Genomic DNA, 21,847 nt, shown 5'->3' on the forward strand with positions numbered 1-21,847 from the left:
CCAACTACAAAAGCCACCTAGATGTAACTCGCGCTACTGCAGCACAGACTGAATGCTATGAGCAAGTCATTCTGCACAGTGAAAGGATTCCCAAATCGATTTATTGGCACGCACATGTACATCAATGATAACAAGGACTTTAAGAATTTCACATGATCCACTTTTTATGGTTTGTGTTAAACAGTGAGTAGTTTGAACACGAGTACCTTTGGACCGCGTAGTTTGATCTTCAAAATAAGAGTACTCCTGAGAAGTTGTGACAGTCGGTAGTCAGTAATAGTGATTGACGTTTCTGTAACCTCAGTGGAAATTATCATCAGAATCGACTGAAAAATTGTTGTTTATCCGAGTATTAGAACAGACTCCCCTCCCCCCTTAGTAAATGTCAACAACTATGGGCATTAGTGAGCTTCCATTAGAGTAATTCTAATATCTATTCCAATCGAAGAGCTTCACAGAGAAAGTTTAAAGCAGAACTTTGAGCATTGTATTTTTTCTTATTACTAAACCTTTTGAACTCTTAATGTTTACTCAGGTCGTTAGAAACTAAAGCAGCTTAGGCGTGTTGTGGATAGAGACTGTAAATAATTTCTAGAATTGCATAATTGCTAATTGCAAAGAATTGCATAATTGCATAATTGCAAAGAATTGCATTGCTGCGAGGATCTTTCTAATTTCATCTTTCCACCGCAGTGCAAATATGTGAATTTTCATATATCTAAAATCTTCATTCACTCGGATGTTTATTTGTACCCAATTCATTGACCAGCTCCCAGTTGGCTTGTTAGCTCAATTGGTAGAGCGTTGCACCGGTATCGCAGAGGTCATGGGTTCAAATCCCGTCCGGGCCTGAAATTTTTTTCAGGTTCTACTTACAACTACTAGTTTCAGTAGTGTTCTTAGCTGCGAGGATCTTTCTAATTTCATGTTAGTCACTGTTACATTGATACTCAAACTTTCTGATGACATAGTATGGAAAACTAGAACATTCTATTAGGCTATGTAATTATTATATATTTCTACCACAATAGTTGTGTTGTAAGCTTCGATATCCGGAATGTTTTGAAATACTGACTGTAAACATATGAAAATAATCTATGTGCACTGCGGTGAGGAAACGAATATGAGCGATCCTCGCAGTTATGAACACTTATGGACTAGTAGTTTTTTTTCAGGTCTTATTTCAACAACAAGTTCAGTAGTGTTCATAGCTGCGAGGATCGCTTATACTCGTTTTGACATGCGTTCTGAATGTATATAAGGACTCAGTCAGTTAGGAGTAGTATTTTTTTTTGTCGGAAAAGATCAACTATCTAAGAAGCTCTACCAAAAGATAGCTCCGTACTGTGATATACTTCAAAGATTGTGTATTTTGAGGAGATTTTGAGGCAATAGTGAGTCTTTGGTGTCAGTAGTGAGCAAAGTTATAGTTTATAGTGGCCTTAAGTAAGTTTTTAAATGAAATTATTGTATTGCCTATAGGAGTAGGTCACGAGAAAGAATTATTACAAGTTGTTTAATAAAATAGTTTAAAATTGTAGGAGTATAGTATTCCTTATTTTGATTAAATCATATAACAGCTGAATCTTGTAGGAAAACGTGTTGGGCGAAATGTCTGAAATCTAAATGCTATCTATGCTAGTAGCTCTTATACAAGCCATTCTAACGAAAACTAAACAAAATCAGAAAGAGGCCCGAAATGACGACCAGTTAAAACCTAATTTAATAACCTTTTCAGGCTTATTTGTGTGTATGTGACCGGTGACAGAGAAGGTGTATTCTGTTACTCTGGTTGCTTTAGTTATAACTGACAATGAGCCTAAGACAAATAGCACGTCTAAGTAATCAGAGGTTTGCATGTCTTTGCTGCACTTTAGAAAATCTAAATTGACTTTCCCAAAGGCTAAACCTTCTTATCGCCTGCTATTCAAATTCTCTACATGTAATAAGTTTAAGGTTACATGAGACAATGAATTATCACTTTCCAGATGTTGGTAAACAAAACAGATTCCACTTTATCTTTTTGCTGTTGTTAATAATACTGCCCCTAGTGTTGTTAAAGTGCAAAATTCATCATATTCCTTCGAGTGAATAATCGATAATCTTCGAAAGGGTTTCCGAACTTTAGGAAGAGAGAGTTTGATTTATTGAGATATCTCTCTCCTTAAGTGAGACATAAATCGCCATCTGGTACCTTTTAAATATATTAATATTATCTAGGTTTGATAGAACTCTCGACTTTTTAAATGAGCTTCCCTCTAAAATTTATGACGACGAATTTCTGAGAGAAACAGTTTCGTTGATCAATTCTCCTTTTAGTCAATTATTTGATAGAAAAGACCTTTTCAAGAAATCCCACAGAATTGATATCTCTGAGACAAAATTAAACGATACAATCGACTCTTTATCAACATATCCCGGGCAATAATAAACTATCAGACTTAAAAAGCGTTTAAAACATTCATTCTTAAATGCAATAATTACAATTGTTTAAAAATTAATACTTAAATTTGTATGCCATCCTTGTTATGAAGCAGAGTGACGACAAAAGAAATACCATTGACGATACACCACTAAATGGTTCAGTGTTCTGTTTCGTGGCAGCTGTAGGAACTAGAACTCCAACAACCTGTGTTGATAGTTATAAATGTGGTAAAGCCAACCCAGGCTGTTTAACCCTTTGACTCCCGGAGGCGATTAGCCTGTTACTTCTCCCAACCAATCCATTCATTATCCAGGTAATGAGAATACCCAAACTTATCAGGAAGAAGTTGTTTACTTGATCTAACACCAAAATCTCTAAGCTAATTTATAAGGAAATGTGAAGCACCTTAAATGTTACCGATCAGCTCAGATTTAAGTCAAAAACTGTGGATCCTACCATCTATACAAACTTTCCCTCCCACCGACTTGTGATCTGCGCCACTGTAGTACAGACTGACGTTGAGGAAAATAACTCCACGTAAAAAGACGATTTATGAACCGCTATCCAAGTAGACGCCTATCACAAATTTAACAAATTTTATTTCTCATCATAATAATTACTTACATTATTTTAACTCTAATTGTAATAGTAAATTATTGACCCAAGCGAGATACCCGGTCTGGCTGAATGGTAACCATCCTATAAGTCCTAAGGATTGGTCCGCTTTGGCACGATTAAAGCACTTTACCAGTGTTACTCGAAAGATTTCTGAAAAATTATGACATCAGCTATGTATACAAAATTGCTTTGAACAAGCTGTGAACTGTGCATGAGTGGTCCAGACTAAATTCGAAGCAAATAATTGCACGTAATGAGAGGATTCATATATAAATGCATGTAGGTAGATGTGTATCCTCCCCTCGGTCCTTTCCTTATTAACATGACGCGTGAGAATTAATTAGATACCAAAATAACTAATGATAAAAATAAGTTTCCAACTTTAGAATTTTGAGAGGCGCGCGATGAGAGTGAAAGGTTTGAACAAATCAAAAATTTCGTGTTTGATTAACAAAGTTATGGTTGAGTTGAAATGTTTACATAATTCAAGTTACCTAGGGCTCGTTTACACTTGAAATTTTAAGGGAGCTATTGACCTCCTCTTCTTTAGCCAGCGGTTACAACAAAGTTAAGCTGCTGTGCTGCAGGAACTGCATCCCAAGCTATCAAAAGTGAGCCAAACGTTTCATTCACATGTAGAAAGCTTTGAACAAAGTCAAGGAGGCTTAACAGCTAACAAAGAGAACACATTTATTTACTTCAAGTAACACACTTGTATGAATAAAGACTGCTATTGATTCCCTTACTAAAATAGATGCCGAAATAATAATTCGTATGAAAGACCAGATCTTTGTTTGTGAAAGATAAGTTTCTCGTAAACTTAGAGAAATTAAAAAAAAAAAGGTGAAGTAGCTGACGTTGTTTCCCAATTTCTTTTTATCTGCGAGGTATTTCACCGGCTTAATTTGGATTGAGAGGGAAGCAAAGGAAGTTAATAATCTCGAACTAATGAAGGTTGATAAAGTTATCAGAATTTGAAAATAAAGTATATAAATAATAATTCTATGTCCACAAATAAAATGACTTTCTCTTCCTAGTAACAGAGCATCAACAAAAGCACGGAACTTTTTCTCGATTTAAACTTGACGTGCGGAGAACAAGCTCTGAACCTGTTCCTTTTGTCAGACACCTCATCCTTTATGTCATGTCCACTGGCTTCAGTGACGGCAAAAGAAGGGTAAAAAAATTAATATTTTGATCTTCTGGGAATAAAAATTACACCTGTTCCTTTAGTCGATCATCATGTGGTCAAAAAATTTTAAAAACCTAGAAGCGCAATTATAACACTGTTTACAGTTATCTCATTAGCAGGATATTTCGCATGCTGTTCAATCGATCGAACTTATATTAATTAACACATTTTCAATGCGTTTTATTTACCTTAATCAGATCGAGTGCCGCCTAAGCTAAATTCTAAGCCAATCAAAGCTCCTGCAAGGCACAAAGTCGCAAAGAAAATCCACATCTCCATATTGTATGATTAGAACTCTCTGCATACAAAGCAAGTAAACAAACATCAAAATCTTTCCAGAAGTCACCAGCGATGATCCTACTTAGCGACTCAACTTAGTCTTCACCATGGTTTCTTTCTCAAAATTTTGCTTCTTGGTCGCCCTGTTGTCTTTATTGATAACTGACGTTGCTGGTGAAGAAGGTGAGTTATACTTTCATTTCCTCCGAGCTGATATAAAATCATTACAGTGCAACTAAGTTAGACGAACATTCGATTTCGTATTCGTTATTTTCAGTTTTTTTCCATAGATATATAGGTAACATAGTTACCAGATAGAGACCATCTAGCCTAAACTTACTCCTCAAAACTCTTAAATAATTATTGAAAAATTTTGATGTCACATGAACGATAAGCCAAAGGCCGACATGTTAATTTTTGGTAAATAATAAAAACACATTTTTTTTGTTTAGTGTTGTTAAAACAGCCTAAATTCTAAGCCGCCTATAGCAGCCCACGCATAAAAAATGCATGTCTTCCAGCTGTATGATTAAAATCAGAAGGGAATCCTGGTTAGTTTTGTTACAATGCAAGGACAGGAGAAACTAGTGGGTGACAAAACTGCCCGCTATCGAGAGGCAACAAGACTCTTCTTCAGTCTTCTCTTCTTGTTCTTCACTTTACGTTAATCACCCTGAGTAGTTAAGAAAAAGTTTGAAGTTCAGAGCAGGCATGGACTTAATGTCTCATCCACATGAATTGAACTAACTTGTGAGATCACCAAATCAAGGATATCAAACGCCCTCTCAATCAAAACGAAAAAATTCAGAGGGTTTAACTCAGACTGGCTTCTTATAATAAAGATCAACGCTGGAATGTTGCTTCTTTCAAATTTAGGCCATCACCCGATAATATCAAATTACCGGTATGCTAAGAATTCCCAATTGATTTTTCAAAGAAACAGAGAGATGTGTCTTTATCGATGCACATTAGCAAAAGCGAATTAAAAAACATTGTATTCAATATCAAGTAAAATATGGGGTCGAAAATTCCTTAGACGCGTTAGAAATGGTTTTAACTTCAAATAATTTTCATTTCTAAAGAAATACACGATTCAGTGTGTTGTGCTCCAATTTTCTTAAGCGTAAACTATATACATACTGCTATAGTGTTGCAAGTACATTGAATTTATAATTGTAATAGGACCGAGTGGAGTCTAATTTCCCTCACTCATGAGTATGATTGAAGATCGAATTGGATGGATCATAACCATTACAATTTAAGAAGCAAATGAATACAAGAACATTTACTTGAGAAAATATCTTCGGTAGAGACACTGTTTTGTAGGGTAAGTGGTTTTTGCTACGGTTATTGCAATCAACTCTGTGACTGGGTGATTTGGAGGTGTGGACTTAATATGATAAGCTGCTTTAACTGTCCGATTACAGGTGTCAGATTGAGTGTCCGATACAGTTGACTGTCCGATTGCCCTGTCTGATTACAACTCTACAGACTAGTTAGTGCTAAAATAAAACAGCTAGAGCACCAAAATCATTTGAGGACATTATAATGGTTATGACTGGTCGTGGAGGAGAGAGAGGCGAAACTGTTATGTTTTGTTACTTATGCAACTCGTTAGTTTCATCACTCCATTACCTTTGCTTAGTCCCTAAAAAACGTAACTGGTTCTTTACCTGTCTAGATGTAAACCATAAATGGTGCTAATCAAATCCGATTCAATTTCCCACAGATTTCTGTCGCAAGATGGAATTTACATCTTCTCTTACTTTCCCTGGCAAACGGCTCCTAACCACTTGATACGAACCGTGGAATCCCCTGTGCAAGACTTTTGCTCAGCTCTATGCTACATGGAACCCAAATACGTCAGCTATAACGAATCAGTGGCCAGCGGATCTCCAGTAATCACAAAATGCGAACTGAATAATTCCACACACAATGAACATCCTCAGGATCTCAAGTCCTGGACAAACTGTAGATATAAAGGAACAATGGTGAGTACATTCTCATCCTATTTGTGCTTTTCGTTTATCCTTGGTTTGGTGAGTTTTGATGGTTGGTTGGTATCCTATCATGGCCATGCGAATAACATTACTTGTCATTTGGTAGATTAGTATATAAAGTTGGCTCAATCTCGGGTGGTTTAGCTCGTAAATGTTTCGAAGGTAAGTTGTTTCACTGGTACGTTGTTTGGCTGGTTGCGCAAGCTTTTTTTGCAACTGGTTTGTATGGTTGACGGGTTGCGTGGCTGGTTGTTTGGCTGATTTGATCTCATGTGACATTTCAATTTTCATTTCAAAGTATTATTACCACTTACCACTTCAATTGGCATATATCTGCTTTTAAACCTCGTTTTCACACCAGAACACTTGTGGACAGACTCCTTGCCAAAATGATGGTACCTGTCAGACAGGATTTACAGACAAAGGTTACAGATGCCTTTGTCCACCTGAATACAAGGGCACCAATTGGAAAGAAACGGTAGGTAAAAATGCATTTTTTATTCGGTGAAATACTTTTATGAAAAACTCTACCTAACCCTTTAAGTTATCTTTCGATGAATCCAACTGTAAGTCTTATTAAGCCAGCCACTCGTCCGTTTGCTCCTCCAGATGTCTGAATCCCCTTTTGTCTATCCTGCTTTCCTATCCATCTGTCTGACTAAGCGGCTGGCTGTCCTGCCGTTTATTCTTTTCACCCAACTCAAATTCTTTTGTTCAAAATCAATTCATCATATATGTGCTGGTTCTTTTCCCAACAGTAAGATGGATACAGATGACGCCATCTACAGTTTGCTTTGGGACAAGAGGTAATTCGTATGGTTTCTTTAAAACTTCCAAGACGGGTAACATCATTACATTCAAATTAACGTACAAATCCGGTTACGTGACCTGTCATTCATCGAACCCAAGCTATCAATCCAAATGGGGATGCCTTTGGAGCCGTCTCATTCCCAACCAAATGGCCACGTTGCTAACTGACAAAAACCGTAATCTTCTTCTCCCAAAGAGTGATTTCCTCTCAGATTATTGGGGCTGCAAGTTTTACAGCCTGCCTTGGGCCACAACCGAATCGCTACAACTGCTCTTTGATAATTTCTCTACCCCGCTGACGGTGGAGACGAACCAAGAATTCCAAATCTGGTACAGTGAGGACTTGTTCAAATGGGGTTATGGCGATAATGGATACGAAAAGACGTGTGTTGCAGTGTGTGGTTTGTATGTTTGAGTAGTCGCCCAAATTGCAAAGTAAATTGAAGAAGAGAGTGCCAAAATTGTTGTTCATGCCTTTATTACTTCAACATTAGATAACCACAACTCACTACTATATGGTCTACCTGAGTATCTACCTTCAATATTACAATCCGTTTAAAATACAGCAGCTCGAATTATTACACGTACCAGGATGTTGATCTTATGACCCCAATCCTAAAAAAAGCTTCAATGACTTCCTGTCCGTCACTGTATAGTTTATAAAATTCTTTCATTGGTCTACAAAGCTATCAATGGAGCACTGCCTTGCTGCATCAGTGACTCACTTAATTATCGCACCTCTAAACAGACACTATGGTCAGTCCTCTTTTCAACACCTTCTGGCGACCACGAAAGCGAGACTGAAGACTTGCGGAGAGAGAACGTTTGTTGTGGCGGGACCAGGACTATGGAACTCGATCCCACTCGAACTAAGATCTAGTTCTTCAATTGACAGTTTTAAAAGACATTTTAAACCGTATCTTTTTAAACCGTATCTTTTTAAACAAGCTTATAACTCCTTTTAGTTTTATTGATGATAAATAGAGAATAATACATGGGCGCGCGTAGATATGGAATTTCTCTTCGAGTGTTTGACTCGATAGCTCACGAGTGAGCGCAGCGAACGAGTGAGATGTCGAGTTAAACACGAGAAAAGAAATTCCAAATCTACAAGCAACCATGTATTATTATTTTGTTTATCATATAAACACAATAGTGCTTTACTGGGAAGAAAAGCCGACTTCATTAATGAATGAAAATAAATGAATCGACAATCCTCGAATAACAATCGTAGAGTACGTTGGCGCTGACTCTTAAGACGAAAAAATGCGCTGAATCATGTTTACAAAAGCAAAAATAGACATAATTTTAAATTTACAAAATTCTCATTTATTGACTTTTTCCTTACCGACAGAAGGAGTCTTTCAGGTAAACGGCTGAAATCGGCCAGTGGCAAATCTTTCAGTTGTCGATTTTCATTCTCAGCCGAGAGAAATTTAAGCCACCGAATGCGTTCATTCATCAACCAGACCGAGTGGCTCCAAAGGCAAGTGATGTGTCGGCAGCTGATTGGCTATATCAACAGACGTGAAAAAATACGATATTTTTTCACGCGTGTTGTCACGGCTTTTCTCAGTGCCGGAAATCCCTGTATAACACCGCAGTTTATGTGATAAATATGTTTAATTACTCAGAATTTTTTTAAATTTGTTTAAATATACAATTTTTTTCTCTTTCCCCCCTTTCTTTTAGCTTTTCTATGATCTTAACATAAAGTACTATGGACAATTAGTGGATTTGGCGGTGTAAAAATATGTTTACTATTATCATTTATAAATACATGTACTTATGACATCAGGAAAAATTACTCTAACTTTAGTGACGTTCTTCTCTTCGATTCAAGAACGAAGGAAAAGAATGCTTGTCCTGGTTAAGGCTTTGCTTGGAATTGAGAATTCATGAGAATGACTTGTGCGACGATATGCACCCTGAGTATACAGAGATGAAATAAAGAAACTTGAACATATGCCAGTTTATTTTTATTTTCGCTTTGCATCCTTTCCCACAATGGTTGGCCTCCGGATTCATGGAACATTTGAGAATGAAACTGGCGAGTTCAAATTCAAATTCTGCCTCTATTTTCTTATGTAAGATATCTCAAACTGGCATTAGTCCTACAAGCATTCGCCCTTTTTGAATTTTAAAGTTCAATTTGCTGCCCTAAACACTCGCTGGAAAACAAAACTTACACTGATTTCCGAGAATACTTTGTCAGTCGTACTCGTAGGTTTTCCACGGACTTCATAATGATTTTCATATCCAGAACCAAATGATGCTCAGCAGAAAGTAAGGGAGGCAAAAAGGTAATTAAGTATTGTCAACTGAGTTGATAAACTAAATTCGCCACCTTACAGAGTCTAAAGCTGACGAATCGAGCGTTAGTCCGTAGTTACTCGCTCTGACGAAGGGCGAACGCTCTAAACGTCAGCTTTAAAACTCTTTACGGGTTCCAATCTACGTTTTTAACTCAGTTGCTAAAACTAAATTACCCTGTGATACTCTCCCATCCACGCAGCACCAAAATTTCTTTAGAAACGTCGTCCCTCTAATAAAAGGAAGTTGGGTTTCTTCTCCATAAAACACCTTATGCATAAACCTTTTGACTTATTTGGAAAATACCCACCGGGTACAAAAATAGAATAAGAAAGATGGTTAGATTTTGAGCCCGCTAAAGAAATAAATAAAGAAATTTTTTTCGTCTCGTCACGAGCGTGAGACAAAGAAAAATTCTGAGTCCTCACGAGAATCGGACCTCAAATCTTCGGACTCCGCCCTCCGATGCTCTACAACTGAGCCACGGAGAGTCTGTGGTGGGCAAGGCCCACTCCGAAGTTCATGCATGATACGCTTCCTGCAAACTGCCAGGATTAGCAATGTCGTTAACGTCATGTTTTGTTAATAGAAAAAGAAAGATTTTGGGCTCGGTAAAGGAATAACGAAAGATGTTTTTTCATCTTGTCTCGGGCGTGGGACGAAGAAAAAGTCTGAGCCCTCACGAGGAATCGAACCTCAGACCTTCGGATTCCGTGTTCCGATGTTCTACCATGGCTATAGACTTCTATACTATATTAAAGTTCATATATCAGACACCCGTCCTGCATACTGCTACTATCAGGGTAACAAAGGTCAACAAATAGCGTAACAACAGGGTAATTGCTTTCATAAAGAGAAAGTAATGGTCCCATTATTTCTTTTGTTTTAATTTTTAAATTCAAGTTTTACAGGAAAAGAAGTGGCTAATATTCGTGGGTCATGTGTAACGAGTAAATTGTCGCGACAAATTTTTGCGGGTAAGTTGTCACGTGTGAATTGAAAAAAGGGGTCGTTCAGTTAGAAAAAAGCCGTGAGTAAAGGACATTGTCGTAATAAAATCTGCTATTAATCTTAAACCTTGAAATTCAAAAAAGAGATGGGGAGAGAGAATTCAGCTGGGAAGAGCTGAGAAGAAGGCAAAGGGCAAACAGCACTGGGGGCCTCTGGCCACGATGAGGATGGACTGAATTATGGTAAATAGTAATATAAATAGCAACACAAAATTAACACCAACATATTTCTTTCTTTTTAAAACTTAAAGAGTAATAATTCGACAAAATTGTTCAGCGCATCTTACTCAGAAAGTTGGATATAAGATGCAAAACACAAACAACTTCGAACACCAATTAAGTCAATTAAAAAATCCTACATTCCAAACTCTGTTCTCTCAATAACATGCACGTATTACACTGTTAAGTTAACTTCCATTGTAGTTTAGGAAACGGAATTTGATGTCTTTTCATCGAAAGGAGGTAGATTTTTACCGCTCTCAACCATCTCAGAGAATTTTGTTTTACCTTAGAACAGTGCTGGAACATGAAAGGGTATTTTATAAGTTCTAAAGAAAGCTATTGACGCAAAAGTCTTTAAGGACTAGTATAAAATACTCTCTTCAAAAATTTCGCTAAAAACTTAATGACCCAGTATGGTTGGATTATTGGAAAAATTGGCATAAATGTGGCGTACAACTTGTAAAGTTTCTCTAGTTTGAAAATTTATGGCGTTGCAACGTTCGCTCGTTTGCCATTTATCAATTATAACTTTGATTTGGAAAGATCCTTCTTAATCTTTTTCGTCGAATTCAAATGCCAAGATCAAAACTTTTTACAGAGGAAGAAATAGTTTTTGCTGTGTTATTTCTGGAAAGAACCTCATTTATACTTACAAAGGCTGGGTGTACATAACAGGTGGCATCTGGAAACAATTAAAAAAAGAAATGATAAATTGACTACTCTCCATCTGAGATGGATAACGTTCAACTTTCAAATTTACTTATCTTCCGGGAAGGGTCGATTTATCACGTTTATACTGAATTTATCAGTAAAAACATTTTTAATCTGTTGCGTGATGTCAGGAAACAATGGTACGTCTCATTGCGTATTAGCATAAATTACCTCGACTCGAGGGAAAACAAAACTAACTGTTTCCCTCGGGAACATACATTTAGTGCAGCAAATGCAATTTTTTTTTTTATAACTTCTCCACTATGACTTAGATAAGACACTTTAAAAAGATTGACAGGTCGCTTCTCTTTACGGATTTTGGCCCATCTCCCCTAAAATAATATCGCTCCGGAGAATTCACGAGAATGCCTTGCACGATTTAATGCTATTCGTCACAATCATAAAGAGATGAAATAAAGAAGCCAGAGCATATGCTGGTCTACTTTCATTTCTTGTCAATTTCTATTTTATCTTGCTTTAAGTTTTTGTTCGTAAGTAGATTTTGGTAACTCGATCTGTTTCAATTTTCCATCACATTTCTTACAACTTTTCATACAGTAGTTAGCTTTCGGGTTTAGGAAACATTTAGGGATGAACCTGGTGTGTTGGAAATTTAGTTCCTACTCCTATTTTCCACTGTACGTTATCTCAAAGTCGTAGTGGTCCTGTAAATGTTCGCATTCTATGAACTTTAATGATCAGTTTGCTTCCCTTAACATTTGTTTGAAAAAGAAATTACATTCCCTCCGCGAATCATTTGTCATTTGCGTCAAGTACCTGCAGTTTTTAAATGAACGTTATAACTATTTACAAATCCAGATGTAGATGCTACTCAGAGGGAAGTGATCGAAGTAGTTTGTTCGTTCATAAAAGCCCTTATGAAAAAAACAGTTTTAGCAAATTATTTAGAAAATAATCCTCGATAAACTCCTTTTTTTTTATTTTCTTTTTTAAGATGGATGATTTGGTGCAAAGTGCGTTTACTTTTCTCAATCCAAGGTTGTTTGTTGAATTTACTTTTGTCAGTAAATGCATATGGTGTTTAAATAATAAACAAAAAAATAGATGGTTCCCCGTAGATATGGAATTTCCTGTTTCGTGTTAAACACTCACGAATGAGTGCAGTGAATGAGAAGAGAAATTATCTACGCGCGCCCATCTATTGTGCTTCATGATTAAACGCCAGGGTACATCTGGGAGACAATAATGGTTAGAGCAGGAATAGTAGTAGTTAGACGTAATAAATTATTAAATTCTCCACGATCCCCATAAACATCCTTGTTAACCTTGAAGCTTATCTGCAGTTAGAAGAATGTATATACCAAAGAAGGCCTAACTATCAGTGTGTTAAAGATCTTGGAACTTCGAGAACATGTGAGGACATGTAAATCAAGCATCACTAACGTAAGAAATTACCTAAAGCTTTATCATGAAACTCAAACCACTTTCTTACTTAGATATAAAAGTAAATATGTTCATAACTAAACTCAGGGTCAGGAAACAAAGCAAAGAAAACTTGGAGAATCTCGCACAATCATCGATCAAGCTTGAATTCGTCGGGGAAAAGGAATTTAACTTATTTCTGATAAACGACGACCACCACCACGACCGTTGTGCATCATAGAATTGATAAATAATTTCGGAAAATAATGATTCGAAGTTTTCTTCTGATATTAGTTAACCTTATCATTATTTTAACGAAACGTGGCTGAGATTAGGAATGCCCCATTTTATTTCATATCCTTCTCAAGAATTGGAAGGTAAAGAATCCAAAAAGAACACCATTCACAGACGCAATTTTTGACTACAGACAATATCGAAAAACAAGGAAAACAGGTTGTCACAGCCCTCTTAGATATGTTTACAGGATGCGTCTGTTATAGACACGATATGCAAAAAGGCGGTCGTCAGATTCCAACAGAATAAAGGGAGTTTTAAGTAGTTTAAGAACACCTGGTGGAGGGAGATTTCCACACGCCAAATTTTTATAATATTGTTCTGAGGACTGATTTCGGTGTCTGATACGTATGTTAACATGTAAAGATAAATAATTATTCTTAAGAGACCCAATTCTCTTCATCGAACGAAGCGGTTAACATCCATTTGCGTCATTTGCTTTAATTTCCACATAGAACTGACAGCTGTAAGCTTTTTTCTTTAATTTATTATCATAAAACGGTTGCGTTCACAAAAAAACAGGTCGATTTTGGAAGTTGAATCCACTGATGAGGGCTGGATATCAACTTAAACTTATGCCATGCATGCGGGGTAGAAACAGAAAACCTTTACCTCGAAGCAGGCACGGAATTTGTCTCATTTTTCATAATAGTAGCCTAGAATGCATTATTGAATTATCGAAAAGGTGAGTCGCAGACGGCGAAGAAAGTTTTATCCTTCGATTCACGGATGAGAGCAACCTTATTTCTCCTTTATTCTCTTTTGCTGATACAAAAAGAATTAAGGTAACAGCAACTAGTAAAGACCAAGTCAAAAACCGACAACCATGGCGTGTCCTAATGGAAATTAGCATAAATTTCCTCTTTTTATGATCATCGGTCTAAATAACCAAAGACAATCATGTAAACTCGAATATGAAACTTTGAATTTTCAAGCACCTGTATAATGAAGAAAGCGAACAAAGGTTTATAGAGGAAAATAAATATTTTTAAATGACTTATCGATCATGAAGTAGAAGACGAACTTGAAAAAATCAGCGGATAGCTTTTATTAACGGCTTTTGCTCTGTCTTCCTTAAAATAATATAGTTCAGGAGAAACAAAACACACAAAAATGCTTTCTAGAAATCTTGTGTCTTCACAAAAGACAAATGTATGCAGTATGCTATCAATTTTGTTCTCGTTTCATTGATGTCTCTAACGTTTTGAGGAGGGAGTCGGGGCTGGAGTTAATTATCTAGAGCCCTATTATACAAAAAATTAGAAATTTAAGATATATCCGCTGTAACAGCGACATCAGACGAGTGCAGAGTTTTGTCAACGTTTCGAGGTTTTGAAGATTTGAGAAGTGGGTACTAAAAGAAAGAAAGGGAAAAAAGGAAAAAAAAGGAAGAAAAAAAGAGGGTAGACGAAAATGAAAGAAAGCGAGAAAAAAAAGGTAAAGGCAAGAAAACCTGCTCATCAGTTATTTCTTTGTTCAAGGAAAAGAAACCGAGTTCCTAACGTACTAGAAAGTGCCTGAAGGCTACATGTGGCTCAAACAATCAAGACTCAAGGTCACGTTTATGCATAAAATATCACGCATGACTGCATCATTAACAATTACGAAACTGAAACTCGAAACTGAAAGCCACGCCGACGAACAGACTTTTACAATTAAGAAAGATGCTGTGTTAACCTTTCATGATTATAAGCTAAAACTTCGAGTGAAGGGAATCATCTCCTTGAGAGTGAAGTAAATCCTGCATTCACGCCTAGAGATCTCATCTGAGATGGCGTCGTCAGAAAATGAGACTATCTCTTTGGATCATATCCATCCAAAACCTGCAAATCTTGGAGAACAACTCTCCATTACGGGAAGCAGAGATCTACTGACAGCTGCCAATCGTTCTTCTAGATCCCGCCGAAGCGTTATGGTCATTCTTGTTGCTTGTTGTTCTGCAATCATCGCGGCAGGGTTCATTGGAAAATACGTTTCAGAATACCTTAGTGATGATAACATGAAAAGTAAGTATCAGATGTCACTCAAGTTTTGCTATTTATTCAGAAGTCAACAATAAAAAACAACATATTTGAACAAAACAGAGAAGTTGGTCGAAATTTCAGCACATCCATGTGTCATTGTCGATGTCCTCAGTAATTGAAAGTAATCATCTTATTTTCACATAAAGCTAAAAGCTAGCGGACAAAATTAATCAATAGATATATGGACAAGACGATAAAGTAAGTATTCAGTTTGATCATGTAATTAGTAAGCATTAAAGAAGGAAACATGTAGGAGCACTTTCGTTCGCGTTGTCCAAACCCCGCCAGATTTATTTTTTTAAATTCGATATCAGAAGCTTCGTAAATTTAAAAATACCAATTCTACAAAAAAGTCATAAAGCTGGCGTTTTTGTCCTCTCATCAATGTTAGGGTAAGAGCGATAAGTTTTAAATGTGCTTTGGAAATCAAAGAGGCAAGCGATCCGTTGACAGAACATGTACGAGCACATAAGTAGCTGCGAGGCTACTTAAGAGCATTCCAGCGGTAAAATTTCAGTTTTACAGTGTTATCTGCCTGTTTGAATTACCCAGTGGTTACCCAAGCGTGCGTTCCTACAAAAGTGAAGTAGGCTCCCGAATACAACCAAAAGTTACAAAATGGCCAATAAGTAGCAGATAACCATTGTTCCAATTGTTTTCTTAATACCTAGTTTCATCAGTTAGCTTTAGATTAGTAATAAATTAGTCCTTTTATGGAGGCTGGGAAAAAAATCTACGTCATTCCAGCCATTTTTAAAGAAGTCATGTACAGTTCAATTTTGGGATCATTTGCGATCCGGATTAACTTTTTACAAAAACTTTTTTAAAACTGTTTCTTAAATAATAAACAGCACTGCATGAAATGAGATGCTTAAAACTTGCCTCATTCTCCTATGCGTCCTATTTGACAACAGCAGGAGTTTATACAAATAGGCAAATAAGTTTGCTCAGTGAAGTGAAATGAAGCAAAAGTATGACAAAAGTGTTCTACGTGCGTGACATTTTGAAGACGTTACATATAAGAGTACGCGTTGTGTATGGTGGTCAAAGATTAAGAACTAATTCTACGAGCTGAGTTCTTGTAAGTTTTGCACACGTATTTCGGTTCTTGAGTCCATGCTATTTTGATGTAGAAGGCAGAAATAGCAGCTCTAATTTCACTTTAATGGCGTAAGGTGTCACGATGACAAATGGCAAGTTAAGTCGATTAATTTACTTTTCTGATACTTTGTTTTCTTTAACTCTAGATTGCACTGAATTATAAATTCTTCGGACAATAATCAGGCCAAAACGATGTCATATTTCCTCCCAGGGTTAAAGTTAAAATGAATGATTTCATAAAAAAATTCATCTCTTGTGTTGTTCCTCCATTAAGCTACCTTTATCTACATTTACTTGTGTCCTCAGGCATCGACGAGTGCAGCACTGGAATCTATGTGTGCGACATAAATGCAAACTGTACTAACACTGACGACTCTTATATCTGCGCCTGCAAGGAAGGATACACCGGAGACGGGCATTCATGCCAAGGTATAATCATTGCATTTGACCTAACAAATAGCGGAATAAAGTTTCCCACAAATAAAAAACTCTTTCCATTAAAATTTAGAAATCTGATGTTTTTCTCCCTGTCTAGTAACGTTTTGGCAATTCGTTTTTGTTCACAGATGTCAACGAGTGTAGCGATGGCAACCATGTTTGCGATGTTAATTCGAATTGTAACAACACAAATGGTTCTCATATTTGTACCTGCAAAGAAGGATACGCTGGAGATGGACAGTCATGTCAAGGTGAATACGAGTAGTCCACACTGCTAAAAAAAAACAGCTTTGCTCCTAAGCTATTGTCCATGAAAATTAGCCCACATTTTAGAGGCCTGCTTTGACGCACCAATATCGTATTTCTATTAATTTACCTTTATACATCACTGACGCTGCTAGATATCGACGAATGCAGCAAAGGAAGCCATGATTGTGACATAAATGCGCACTGCACCAACACTGATGGCTCCCATAGCTGCACCTGTAAGGAAGGATACACTGGAAAAGGAGAATCATGCCGAGGTAAAATTAGATTAGACTTTGAAAAAAAGCAGAATAACTGTTCATCACAAATAATTGCCTTGTCATCCAAACAAACTGGCAGAAGATTTTTTTCTCTATTCAATTACCCATTGCAAATCTTTTGTGTTCACAGATGTTAATGAATGCAACGATGATGTTTGTGATGCTAATACTAACTGTACCAACACTGTTAAGAATATATGAAAGTCAAATATTTGAACTGCAGATAAAGACGTAAATGAAAGTGATCCTCACAGTAATGTGCACTACTTAGGCAGTAGTGGAAATAAGGCCTGAAAAAAAAAAAGCCTGTACGGGATTTGAACACATGACCTCTGCGATACCGGTTCAGCGCTCTACCAACTGAGCTATCATGCCAACCAGGAGCCTGTTATGATGTTGGTTCTAAATAAACCCGTGAAGTGATGAATAAACGGTTAAGAATATATGAAAGTCATATATTTGAACTGCGGATAAAGACGTGGATGAAAGTGATCCTCGCAGGAATGTGCACTACTTAGGCAGTAGTGGAAATAAGGCCTGAAAAAAATTCAGGCCTGTACGGGATTTGAACCCATGACCTCTGCGATACCGGTGCAGCGCTCTACCAACTGAGCTAACAAGCCAACTGGGAGCGGGTCATGATGTTGGTTCTAAATTTTTACCAACACTAATGGTTCACATAATTGCATCTGTTAGGAAAGATACACTAGAGATGTACAGTCTTGCCAATGTAGATTAGAACAGCGACACCTTATGTCGAGCAAAGCACCTTTCCATAACAAGAATTGTCTTCGTAACTGGGCTAACGATCAAGAGGTAACGCAATGGTTTCCACACCCCGACCTCGTGTTTCTATTAAGTTACGGATATCATAATATGCATAGATACACAATTTTTGCTGGTTTAAAATATAATGCGGATATTTTACGAGTGGCTAAAAGTGTTCCGAGCCCAGAAGGAACGAGGATAAAAGAAGGCAATGAGCATGAGATATATCATACCACCATTACCTGGAATATTTTTCTCGAATATGCGGCGACGCTTGGATAACCACCCCCCCCCCAACCCTTCTCCTCCCTCAGTTTTTTAAATAGTATAGATACAAGGAAAATCTGTTTCTACTGCCACATTTTTTATATAACTTTTCAACCTTCAACAACAGCGCAATCAGTACAGCAGAATAATTTTTATTTCCATACGAAATTTTTCTATGTTCATGAGTTTGCAGAGTTCCTTTATGTATTATCTATTATTTTGATTTTATGTCCTACTCCTGAGGTAATTTAAGAAGCGCCCCTCTCGACTAATCGATGACGCACCCCCCTACAAATTAGTGCCCCCCCTCAGTTTTAGCCGAAATTTTCAGTAGGCGCCTAAGCGCTCATTGAAAATGCCTAATATTTCAATTATTAAAATATACACAATATCGCTTGAGGAACTAGACATGTATCTTGCGGAGTTTATTCGCTCTTTTCGACTTAGAGACAGAGAAGATTATGAACCTTCAGGCTTAATATGCCTTGTTTCAAGTTCTGAGAGGTATTTTGATATTTTTTGCTTGCTTTCAGTATGTGGCATTATTTCTATCGAGAAGGGAAATTTATGTGGCTATTATCTTTCATGATCGATTTATAAACCATTGTCTGTTTGACAATTAAATGCTATAAAGGACGAATTTACTCTCCTTATGTAATTTATACTATATAATAAACCTAATACATCACATATAGTCAGTCCGTACGGTATATAAACAATCGTTGCTTTATATCAAAAATCTCACTCGTTTGCTGCGTTCACTCCCTTTACTTTCGATACTACGATCTCGTGCGTAAATACCATAAAGACAGACTTTGCACGAATTATTCTATCTATATCATATGTACTACCAGATATCGATGAGTGCCTCAATAGAAGCCATGCTTGTGACGTGACTGCGAATTCTACCAACACTGACGGCTCCCACATCTGCACCTGTAAGGAAGGATACACTGGGGACGAACACTCGTGCCAAGGTATAATCATCACATAAGACTTTGCAAATAGCAGAATGAAGTTTCCCACAAATAAAAAAAAAACCTCTTTATTTGAAAACTCAGAAATTTGATGTTTGTCTCTGTCAAGTAACGTTTCGGCAATTCCTTTTTGTTCTCAGATGTCAATGAGTGTAGCGATGGCAACCATGTTTGCCATGTCAATTCGAATTGTAACAACACAGATGGTTCTCACATTTGTACTTGCAAGGAAGGATACACTGGAGACGGACAGTCATGTCAAGGTGAATAAGAGTTGCCTACACTAATTAAAACAAGCAGCTTTGCACATAAACTATCGCCCATGGAAATTAGCCACATTTTAGAGGCCTGTTTTCACGCACCACTGTCATATTGCTATGGCGTTACCTCTTATACATCACTTATGCTTCTAGATATCGATGAATGCAGCAATGGAAGCCATGATTGTGACGTGAATGCGAATTGTACCAACACTAATGGCTCCCATAGCTGCACCTGTAAGGAAGGATACACTGGAAAAGGAGAGTCATGCCAAGGTAAAATTAAATTAGACTTAGAAAAAAGCAGAATAGCCGTTCATCAGAAATAATTGCCTTGTTATCCGACAAACTGGCTAAGATTTTTTTTCTCTATTCAGTTACCCTTTGCAGATCTATTATGTTCACAGATATTGATGAATGCAACGATAATAGTCATGTTTGTGATGCTAATGTTAACTGTACCAACACAAATGATGCATATAATTGCATCTGTAAGAAAGGATACATTATAAATGGACAGTCTTGCCAACGTAGATTAGAAAAGCGATTCTTCATGTCGAGCAAAGTAGCTTTTTATAATAAGTATTGTCTTCGTAACTGAGGTTATGATCAAGAAGCAACTTAATGATTTTCACGCCCCGACCTCGTATTTCTATTAAGTTATGGGTTTCATTAAATGCATGCATTCACATTTTTCCAAGATTTAAAATAAAATACGCGCAGATATTTTACGAGTTGCCTGGTATTTTTCCAAGCGCGAAAGGAACAAGAATAATTAAGAGCAATGAGCAAGATTTCCTCTCGTATTATATGATAAACCATCGAATATGTGATTTATTATTAGTTCCTCACTTTTTTAAATAGTATAGATAGAAGGAAAATCTCTTTGTACAGCCACACTTTTTTTATAACTTTTCAACCTTCAACAACAGCGCAATCAGCACAGCAGAATAATTTTACTTTCAATTTCAGATTTTTTTAAATCTTCATGTGCTTTCAGAGTTCCTTTACGTATTATCTTTAATTTTGATTTTGATGTCCTATTGCTGAGATAACTTAAGGCGGGGTTTCACCTGAAAAAGTGACATTTTTGCATCACTTGTGACAGCTATGGTTTTCATCAAAATCATAGCACACTATACATCATTAGAAAGCTATCGGCCTGAAGATTATGAAAATGTGTATTTGAATGCGGTATTTTTTTTTGTAACCTGATACCAAGCCCTTTAAATAGCACATGCTGTGGCTGACCTGGACCTACTTGAGAAAGCGATTGAACCAAAAAGATACAGTGGAATCCGTTTTGTTTACTGACATCTGGTAAGTGATAATTCATTGTTTCATGTAACCTTGCACTGATTTCATGTAGATAATTTAAATAGCAGGCGATAATAGGATCTGGCCCTTGGGAAAGTCAATGCAGATTTTCTAAAGTGCAACAAAGACACGTAAACCTTGGAGTACTTAGACGTGCTATTTTGTCTTAGGCTCGCTGTCAGTGTTAAATAAAGCAACCAGAGTAACAGATCACACCCATCTCTGTTACCGGTCACATACACACAAATAACCTGAAAAGGTTATTAAATTAGGTTTTAACTGGTCTTCATTTCGGAGCTCTTTTTGTTGGAATGGCTTTGAAAGAATTACTAGCGTAGACATCACTCAGATTTTACCCATTTCACCCAACACACTTTCCTATAAGATTCACCTGCTAAGGTATGATTTAATCAAAATAAGGAATACTACAATTTAAACTACTTCATTAAAAAACGCATAATGATTTTTTCTCAGGAGCTACTCGTATAGGCAATACAATAATTGTCCTTTAAAAACTTACTTAAGCCTACTACAGACTAAAACTTAGCTCTCTACTGAGAGAGAATCTCCACAAAATACACAATCTTTTAAGTATATCACAGTACTGAGTACTGAGCTATCTTTTGTAGAGCTTCCTAGATATTCGGTCTTTTCTGACTAAAGAAATTAGTACTCCTAGCTGACCGAGTCCTTATATACCGTCATATCGTATTTCAAAACATTCCAGAATTCGAAGCTTACAACACAACTGTTATGGTAGAAATAGATCGTAACCACATAACCCATTAGAATGTTCTAGTTTTCCGTGATATGTCATCAGAAAGTTTAAGTATCGATGTCATAGTGACTAAAAATTCTAGAAATTATTTATTTCTCTATCCACAACACACCGAACACGATTTAAAAATCCT

The 21,847-nt window shown here is 36.8% G+C and overlaps 1 long non-coding RNA gene across 1 annotated transcript in view; it reads left to right on the forward strand.

Moving 5' to 3' along the window:
* The window catches only part of LOC149052809 (uncharacterized), an 84,159-nt gene continuing 62,312 nt past the window's right edge, over positions 1-21,847 (forward strand). Inside the window, exon 1 of the long non-coding RNA XR_016186439.1 lies at positions 1-535. This is a non-coding gene — a long non-coding RNA (uncharacterized LOC149052809). The remainder of the gene's footprint in view (positions 536-21,847) is intronic.

This window comes from Pocillopora damicornis, chromosome 1 (assembly GCF_964200805.1).
Source record: "Pocillopora damicornis chromosome 1, jaPocDami1.2, whole genome shotgun sequence".
NCBI classification, from domain to species: Eukaryota; Metazoa; Cnidaria; class Anthozoa; order Scleractinia; family Pocilloporidae; genus Pocillopora; species Pocillopora damicornis.